The sequence below is a fragment of the Microtus pennsylvanicus genome, chromosome 3 (genome assembly GCF_037038515.1).
Source record: "Microtus pennsylvanicus isolate mMicPen1 chromosome 3, mMicPen1.hap1, whole genome shotgun sequence".
Lineage (NCBI taxonomy): Eukaryota > Metazoa > Chordata > Mammalia > Rodentia > Cricetidae > Microtus > Microtus pennsylvanicus.
In genome coordinates, this window is record NC_134581.1 from 32,088,485 (window position 1) to 32,098,145 (window position 9,661).

Below are 9,661 nucleotides of genomic sequence, written 5' to 3' on the forward strand. Positions count from 1 at the left end.
CATCTTTACTTCATATATCATTAATTCTCTTTTGAAAATTTAGTGGAACTTTTTCTCAGGAAACACAAAAGAAAGAAAGAGAAAAACATGTTAGAATGACCCTAAATGTAGCTGGAAATATTTGTCTTCTAATGGTCATCACCTAAGCAACAGGGAGTACAAATAAGCCAACTATGTTTAATCTAAAATCTTTATAGCATTTCAAGGTCACTCCCAGGAGAGTTGGAGCTCAGACAGTGCAGTTAAATTACCACAACCTCCTTGTGCTCTTGGGATAATCCCACAATTCCCTAAAACTGCACAGTCAATAGTTTGCTTCTGTATTTAAAATACATGCCAAGTATTGTTAATACACTGCTGTCTTATGGAATTTTATAAAAACAAGTGTACTTTGAGAACATTACACATTAATATTTATTTTCAACTGTATAATCTTCAAACACCAACACTAAATAAAAGAAATAATTCTTTATGAAACAATCATCCTTACAAAGAAATTCCTTTCTTTTAAAGTTATAGTCTTATTTAGATGCATAGAAAAATATATTACTTATAGTACACGACACTATCTCCTTCCAAGCCTGGTCAATTAACAAAACAAAAACAAAGCAAAACCTTTTTACAGACCCCCCCTACCCAAATATATTCTCATACTTTCCAGTGATTTATTTTACATGAAAATCATTTTAAGTCATGAATTAGTGAGACAATATAGTTGATTTTATTCAGGATATTTTCACTAGAAAAAAATTATTTATAGTTATCCTACAAAAAATGATTTTTTTTCAATTCCCAGTCATGTTTTACTCTTTTAAATTTCATCACTTTAATATTTGGCACTTCTGTGGCCTAAAAAGACTAGGATCGTTTAAGATTTAATGAAGAGCTATTTACCTCCTAAATCTTCTTCCCTGGAGTAATGAAATAATTACCCTCACATAATCATGGAAATGTGAAACTTGAATCTCAAATTGAGCTGTTGTGAGAAGGGTTAATGATGCTACATAGGTGATCACCATGGTAACATTTGGAAATAGCACTAATGTCAAGCCAAGAGCATGGTATTTCTATTCCCACAAGAGCCCAACTAGAGACTAGAGATGAACTCTTGCATGGTATCAGGAAAATGACTGAAAGCTAACACTTACTGGGCCTCCCAATAGAATATTCACATGAGCGCTTTATGTCATGCTCAGAGGGAGATAATTTTAAAAACAACAGCCACATATTCTCAATAATTTTAATTAAATTTGTTTTGTGATACATCACAAAGACGTGATGTGTGAATGTGTATAGAAGAACTGGCTATCCATCCAAATGTGTCTTGTCCCCAAGGAGAAACATGAGGATGGTAGGGAGGGACTTCACCATGGCTTTATTCACATAATGGAGATAATTAAATAATTAGATATCCACTAAAATACCACAACAAGCTAATTCATTTTTAACAGTGTGGATTAAGAAAGTGATTTCATAAATTCTAAGGAGAATATGATTTATTGGAATTGAAGAAAAATAATTAGTGTTTCTGTGTCTCAGATATGTGTGTGCATGTGTGAGTTAATATAATCTATTATGCCTCATGATATACAGGAAACACAAACATGGACCAAATGTGAAGAAGACAAGGCAACATACTAATAACCAATACAAAATTTGTATGTGTATCTAAGCATTTCCAATGATATACTAATTTAAAGTAGGATCACTTAAATGATTCTATAAGAAAGAATTCATATAGTAAGTAATTCATATAGTAGATAATTGCTAATTGCAATTAGCATACTAAATGTTTATATACATTTGAGTACCTATAAAGTACTTGAAGTAGTGTTTGCATAAGTAAACATTGTCCTTTCAATCAAGTTTATATAATAGCTATTATCTCAATTAAAAAAAATAACAAGCATTTTTTTTTGACTCTCAGAAAATTTTATTGAGTGAAGGATCAAAGTCATAATGGAAATGAGGGCTTGAACTACAAGACAGAAGTGTAAACGCAGAGAACAGAGCCTGTGCCTCAGGAAGACGTGTAGCCGTGTCTTTATACAAACATTTTACTAGCATGTGATAGTGTGGATTTACAATACAATGAAATGTATCAGCATACAACAAATTTAAAAACAAATAATTTTCACAAGAGGTCAGAGTGGACGTCAGCCCATTTCACTAATTCCTTTAATCATTCAGCCTGTCAATCAGCAGATAACTATTGTGTGCCTTGTGTTAAACTGTAGCACATAAAAAGAATAAACAAATAAAATCCTGTTGGAGCACACAACATGAATCAAATATCCAAAACATGAAACAAAGCCCTAAGAAAGTAGATGCTTCTCTGCTATCCTCCTAAGCTACAAATCTCAGGAAATAAGGCATCTGTAGGATTTTGTAGCCTTCTCACTGGGCCTTGAAACTCTGGACCTTATGGTAACAATAATCTACAATCTCTGTCACTACTGAGACTGAATATTTTTGTGGGTTTCTTAAATTAGTTGAACTTTTGCTCTTTATTTTTCCTTACTTATTCACTGAAAATGCTATCTAATAGAATGCCTTCTTTCTTAATATTTAGCAGATACTTGTTGAGGACCCACCAATGTGGCTGAATTGTGTGCTTCCTGAAAAGAGGCACTGAGGTCCTGACCTCTGTCACTCAGAATGGAAATAAGCCCCCTCTAGACATAGTTAAGATGAGCGATACAGGACTAGATGGACACTAATCAGTATGACTGCGGTCCCAACAGGAAAAGACAGCTAGCTATGTGAAGTCAAAGGGATTCACAGACTGCGTCCTCTGTTGGGGAAATCAGAGGCTAGAATTATTCAACTGGAAGCCCAGTAATATAAAAAAAAAGAGTGAAAACCAGTGGAAGTTAGAGAGAAGTAGGGGTAGAATGTCCCACCACGTCTCAGAGAGAGCACAGGCCCTAACATCTTAATTTTAGGCTTTGAATATTCATAACTGTGGGTCAATAAGTTTGTGGTATTTTAAATCCACCCAGTTTGTGACAACTACGATTACCTTAGGGACATGATATGCCTTGTTTCCTTCAAGTACTATTCTAGGGTCTTATTTGATTGGTTGACATGAGAAGAAATGCATTGAACATAAAAAATGTGGTTCTTGCTCTGAAGAAACTTACAATGTACAGTATAAGAACTAACAAGAGAACAATAAATTCTATTGTTTTCATAAATATATAGTATAAATTACAAAGAGTTATATAATGTAGCCAATTAAGGAAAACTTTTTAATCCTTACATTTAAATGTGCTGTAGCCATCTTATTGGCATCATTCTTAGAATCTGTCACACTAAGCAAACCTTCAAAAGAAGTCCCCAAAGTCCTAAGTATGACTCAGACTCTGTCGTGAAGAATGAATAGAATTAAAGCAAAGTTTCTGTCCACAGCCCTCACAACAGAATCTCATGTGCAATTAAAAGAGTGCATGTATCATAGTATGTAGATGGAGGTTTCGTCCATTACAAATCCTTCTGCTTCCAGAGATTGAGGTTAAACACTTCAGGTTTTATGCATAATGCTGCAGTAATTTATTCACCAATTCAGTTTGAACATACTATATTAAAATAATAGACATAACGGACATGATGTTGAAGTAAACAGACTAAAGTGTGGTGATTTACGATGTAAATAAAGGCAATGAGTGGCACATACAGTCGGCTGGATTCAGCTCTTAGGTGAATCTCACAAACATCCGGGGCCCACCAGTTTGAGAAGCAGTTGTGTTCACTCATGTGAATTAGATGATTGTCCAACACTGTCCTCATTTTTGCCTCAGTGAATTGTACATGTTCATGTAAACCATGTAATCCATAGTTCACTTAAATGAGAGGTGTGTGTGTGTGTGTGTGTGTGTGTGTGTGTGTGTGTGTGCGCGCGCGCGCGCAAGTAGATATGCATATGGTTCACAATATTTTTCTGGTCACTCCTAGACTTATGAGTTAGTTCATAGCCCCTGTAGCTGAGCTTGGCCATATAATTCAGACTGGTCGATGTAAGTTATGAGATAACTGGTTATGTTTGCTTACTGCAGATTGTGGAGCCCAGGGTAGCCCACTGCAGAAGCAAAGAACATGTCGGGGAGCCATGGTGGCAATTGCTCATCCCAGCTGAGACCTGTGTCGTCTATCTTATCCCACTCCAACCTGTCCAGACCAGAAGAAAAACCTAGCCAACTCCCAATAATATGAGAGCTGTACTTTATTATTAGGGTTCCTGCTTGTGTTGTGGAACCTAATAAAATAAAATCCAGTGGTTAGGGAATTAAAGTAATGCATACTATTTTTAAAATACCATTTAGGCACTCTTCATACCAATTCTAAAGAATAGTGTGAACTGTTATTTGGGATTTGGGGTTCGGGGGTTCAAGGTTTGTACCATTTTGTTTACATTTGTTTTTTGGCAATTGCATGCATGTACCTAGTATCTTTCAATTGTATTCATTCTCTGTCTTAGTTAGAGTTACTATTTGGCTCAAACACCATGACTAAAAGCAAACTGAGGAGGAAAAGGTTTATTTGGCTTGCACTTCCATATCCCTATTCTCATCAACGGAATTTATAACAGGAACTCAGACAGGGCAGGAACTTAGAGGCAGTAACTGATGCAGAAGCCATGGAAGGGTGCTGCCTTACTGGCTTGCTTCACATGGTTTGCACACCCTGCTTTCTTATAGAATCCAGCCTAGGAATGACACCACTCGCCATGGGCTGAGCCTTCTCCCATTAACCACCAATTAAGATAAAGCCTTATAGGCTTGCCTACAGCCCAGTCCTATGGAGGCATTTCCTTAATTGACTTCCCCTCCTCTCATATGACTTAAGCTTGTGTCAAGCTGATATAAAACTGCACAGCACATCCCTAATTAGACTCTTATGCCCCTCCCATTCTGGTCAAACCCTTTCTTTTTCTCAACAATTTCCCTCTACATTGATATTTTTGTTGTTTCTTAGTTTGCTTATTCCTGACCACCTGAATAATATTAGGGCTGTTTGCATGAGCATGAAGATGGTGCTATTTACTGGAGTGTGGCCACTTTATCGATAGTTACACCATTAAGACAAATGACTCCCCCTTCATTATCAGTAACTAACTACAAATAGCACCTCATTGGGAATGGACCCCCTCCATTCATCTATGATGGCATATGGTTGTTCACAGATTTCATCTTGTACATATACCACAATTTCTAGGTGGTCATGAGTGTGACCCCTTGTCATGTACAGAAGACATAATTTTAGAGAGCTTTCCCTCCCTCCTCCTCTGGTTCTTACATTCTTTCTAGCCTCTCTTCCTAAGCCTTATTCCAGCTTATCTATGGATTTTATTGCTGTGAAAAGACATTATAACCATGACAGCTCTTATAAAGAAAACATTTAATTGGAGTGGCTCACTTACAGTCCATTATAATCATGGCAGGGAACATGGTGGCATCCAGGCAAACATGGTGCTGGAGTAGTTGCTGGGAGCCCTATATCTTGTAGGTAACAAGAAATTAATTGAGACACTGGACAGTATCCTGAGCATAGAACACCTCAAAGCCCCTCCATAGTGACACAGTTCCTCTAATAAGGCCACACCCACTCCATACAAATACATACCTCCTAATATTGCCTCTCCCTATGAAAATATAGAGGCAAATTACATTCACACTACCACAATCCACTCCCTGACCCCATAAACTTGTAACAATATCAGAATGCAAAATGCATTTAGTTCAAAATGCGTTTAGTTCAAAATCCCCATAATCTATCACAGTTTCAACAATGTTTAAAAGTCAAAAGTCTCTTCCGAGATTCATTTAATCTCTTAATTGTAATCACCTGTAAAAAATCAAAATCAAAAAGCAGATAAAATACTTCCAACATATAACAGCACAATATACAATAACTTTTCAAAATATTGGGAAGGGAACATAGTGAGGAAATACTGGAGCAGAACAAGACCAAAACCCACCTGGACAAACTCCAAACTCTGCATCTCCATGTCTGGTGTCAAAAAGTTCTTCATAAGCCGGGCGGTGGTGGCGCACGCCTTTAATCCCAGCACTCGGGAGGCAGAGGCAGGCGGATCTCTGTGAGTACGAGACCAGCCTGGTCTACAGAGCTAGTTCCAGGACAGGCTCCAAAACCACAGAGAAACCCTGTCTCGAAAAACCAAAAAAAAAAAAAAAAAAAGTTCTTCAGAACTCCAGTTCCGTTTAGCTTCATTGACTGCAACACATTTCTTTCTCTTGGGCTGGTTCCATTCCCTGTTAACAGCTCTTCTCAGCAGGTATCCTATGACTCTAGCATCTCTAATGTCTTGGAGTCTCCAAGACAATCCAGACTTCAACTTCATAGCTTCCTGCAACGGCTTCTCTACAAGGCCTCCATTCAAGGACACCCCAGACACACATCTAGTCTCAGAGACTTTATTCCATAACTCCTTCCTTCTATCCTTAACTCTAAACCCAGAGCTATGTGGCAGACGCTGCCAAGTTCTACCGCTTACTTGGGCTGAAACATGGCCCCCTCATTCAATTACATCTTCACTGTCCAGCTTCCTGTCTTTCACTGCCTACACTTGGTTGTCATGAAACTTGCTCTGTAGAACAGGCTAGCCTCAGACTCAGAGATCTACCAGCCTCTGCCTCCTCAGCACTGGTATTGAAGGTGTACCCCACGATACCAGACGTTAAACTTTTCTTTAGTTCCTTTTTACAAATTGGAAATTTACCTGGATGAGGTCTTGCCCTGAGGTCACCACTCCCTTTATTCCACTTCTCAATCCATTTATCTCCTTAAACACAAGATTTGACTCCATTCCACTTTATGGTGCTCTTTTCCTCCTCAAATATTTTTCCTTTCTCAGTGTGCTCCTTTTTGTTAAAAATCTTCAGCAGACTTAACGCTAATAACCACACAACAGAATCTATACTAGGTTATTTTCAGATTTCCTCTGCCAATGAAATTAACACAAAATTCTTCACTTTAGCCTCAAGTAGACTCTTCAGATAAGGACAAAAAAACAGCTACTTTCTTACCAAATTATCACAAGAATGATCTCTAGGCAACACACTAAAATTCTTACCCCCTGTAACCTTTTGAGCAAGCCCCCCCACAGTTCATCAAATCAATTCAGCATTGCTGTCTTCCAGGCTCCTACTAGTAATCACCCATTAAGCGGCAGTTAAAGTCTTAAATTAAAGCATTCAACTGATTTTCTAATCCACAGTCCCAAGGCCCATATTCCTTCAAACAAAAACATGTACAGGCCCATCATAGCAATACAATTGGTTCTGGTACCATCTTCTGTCTTAGTTATGGTTTTTACTGCTATGAAAAGACACCATGACCACAACTCATATTTTAAAAAAAAAGTTATTTAATTGGGGTGGTTTATTTACAGTTTCTGTGGTGCAGCTGATTGTCATCATTGTGGGAAGCATGACAGTATACAGGCAGACTTGGTACAAGAATAGTAGCTATTCTAAGTAGAGTCCTATATCTTACAGGCAACAGGAAGTTGACTGAGACACTGGGCAATATCCTGAGTTTAGAAAACTTCAAAATCCACCTGCACCATGACACACTTTCTCTAACAAGACTATTTTCACTCCAACAAAGCCACACCTCAGAATATTGTAAGATTATGGGGGCCAATTACATTCAGACTACCACATGGGGTGATAAAGATGCCATGCTTAATGCTGAAGACTCAAGAGTCGCTTAATCTCAGCAATTCAGCCAGCTATTAGTTTCTGCATCAACTCCTGCCCACTGCAAAAATAAGTACACCATTGACTAAGCCTAGGTATAAACATAAATCTTGAGAAGGCAGTTTGACAACATTTCTGTTTAGAAAATCAAGAGTGTTAGGTTCCCCCATAGGGCCCATATCCTCCAGGCCACGGAATTTTTTTTGGAGTAGGCCTCAAGCCAAATCAGAAAGTGGTTGATTAATGACATAACCGTTATGCCATGATCGTATCATGGTTTGTAGCTGATTATACCACTGCTGGGCAAGACCACTGATGGCATTTCTCCCTCAGAGGCCTAACAGAAACTTCTGGCACCATAAAAGCTAGCCAGGGAAGGAAGACTGCAGCTCACTTCCCGTTTCATTTCTCACTTTGTGCTACAAACAAAGTGGGTGATATCTTCAGTAATAATACTTTTTTATTGTTTTATTTTTTAATTTTGTGTGCATGGCTGTTTTGCCTACATGTACATCTATGTACTATGTGCATGCACTGCCTGTGGAAGCTAGAAAAAGATATGTAATATCCTGTAATTGGAGTTACAAATAATTATGAACTGGCATGTAGGTGTTGGGGATTGAATTTGGTTCCTCTGGAAGAGCAGTCAGTACTCTTAATAACTGATCCATCTCTCCAGACCCATTTAGCAATATTCTTACAGTGTAGTTCTGGTAGGCCACCCAGATGAAGGCCAATAGCCAGATCAATAGCTTAAGACCTTCAAGAACAATGCTCATAACACCAACTCATGGGGAAGTGTCATACACGTGAACTGGGGTATTTGTTAAATAACCTTTGGTTTATGAACCAAATCATCCACCCTTTCAGTGTACTTAAATTCAAACAATCTACTCAATTGAAAAAATATGTGAGTGTAAAGGTGAGACCACCTGGGATTTCCCCTGTCCACAGTAACATGCCTATTGTTGTTATCCTTGTCCAGCCCATGTTTAGGCAGTCGTACTGTGAAACTTTATGGATACAGCTTCTGAAATTCCTAGAAATCACAGTATCACAGAAAACTCCCTAATTTTTAGCTCTTACATTCTTCCCAGAATCTCTTCTGCAATAATCCCTGAGCCTTGTGTGTAGAAGTTGTCCTGTAGATGTATCTATTGGAAGAGCCCTATTAACATACATGTAAGAAATGTTATATGGACTACACAGACTCTAGTGGAGAGAGAGAGGAAGAGAGAGAAAGAGAGAATTCAGGACTGTGTGTGTGTGTGTGTGTGTGTGTGTGTGTGTGTGTGTGTAACAACAATTAGTAAAGAAAAGACGCCATGAATTTGAAAGAGAGCAAAGAGGTATATATGAGAGGATATAGAGGAAAGGAAGGGAGAAATGATATAATGATACAATGATTTCAAAAAATAAAAGAAATAATTTGAAAATATTTGAAATATCAATGATTTGCATTTTCCTAGTTGCTAATGATGAAAAACATTTTTTTTAATATTTAATAGACATTTTTCCTTCTTTAATGAAAAAAACTATGATTTGAAAGGAAGTGAGGAAGATTAAACAGGAGGGCTATGAGGTAAGAAAGAGGAATGATACAATTTTATCATAATCTCAAAAAATAAAAGAAATAATTAAGAATATTTTTTGAAATTTTCATAAATGCATAGAGTTCTTTGGATGTTTGCTCATGAATGGTATAGCTATATCACAGATGAGCTTTGAAGCTTCCTTCTTTGGTGCAGATATGATTGCTGAATCTTCAGTGGAAAGTCCAATGTTCCTGCATTCCTGTCTTCAGACTCTGCTTCAGTGGATTTTTCTCCCAGCAGAGAATCTTCAGCAGTGTCTGTCAATCCCCATCAGCCCATTGTGCTCCATAGTCTAGGAAAGAACTAAGGATTTGCTCCAAGCTCTCCATGTTTACATGAAACACA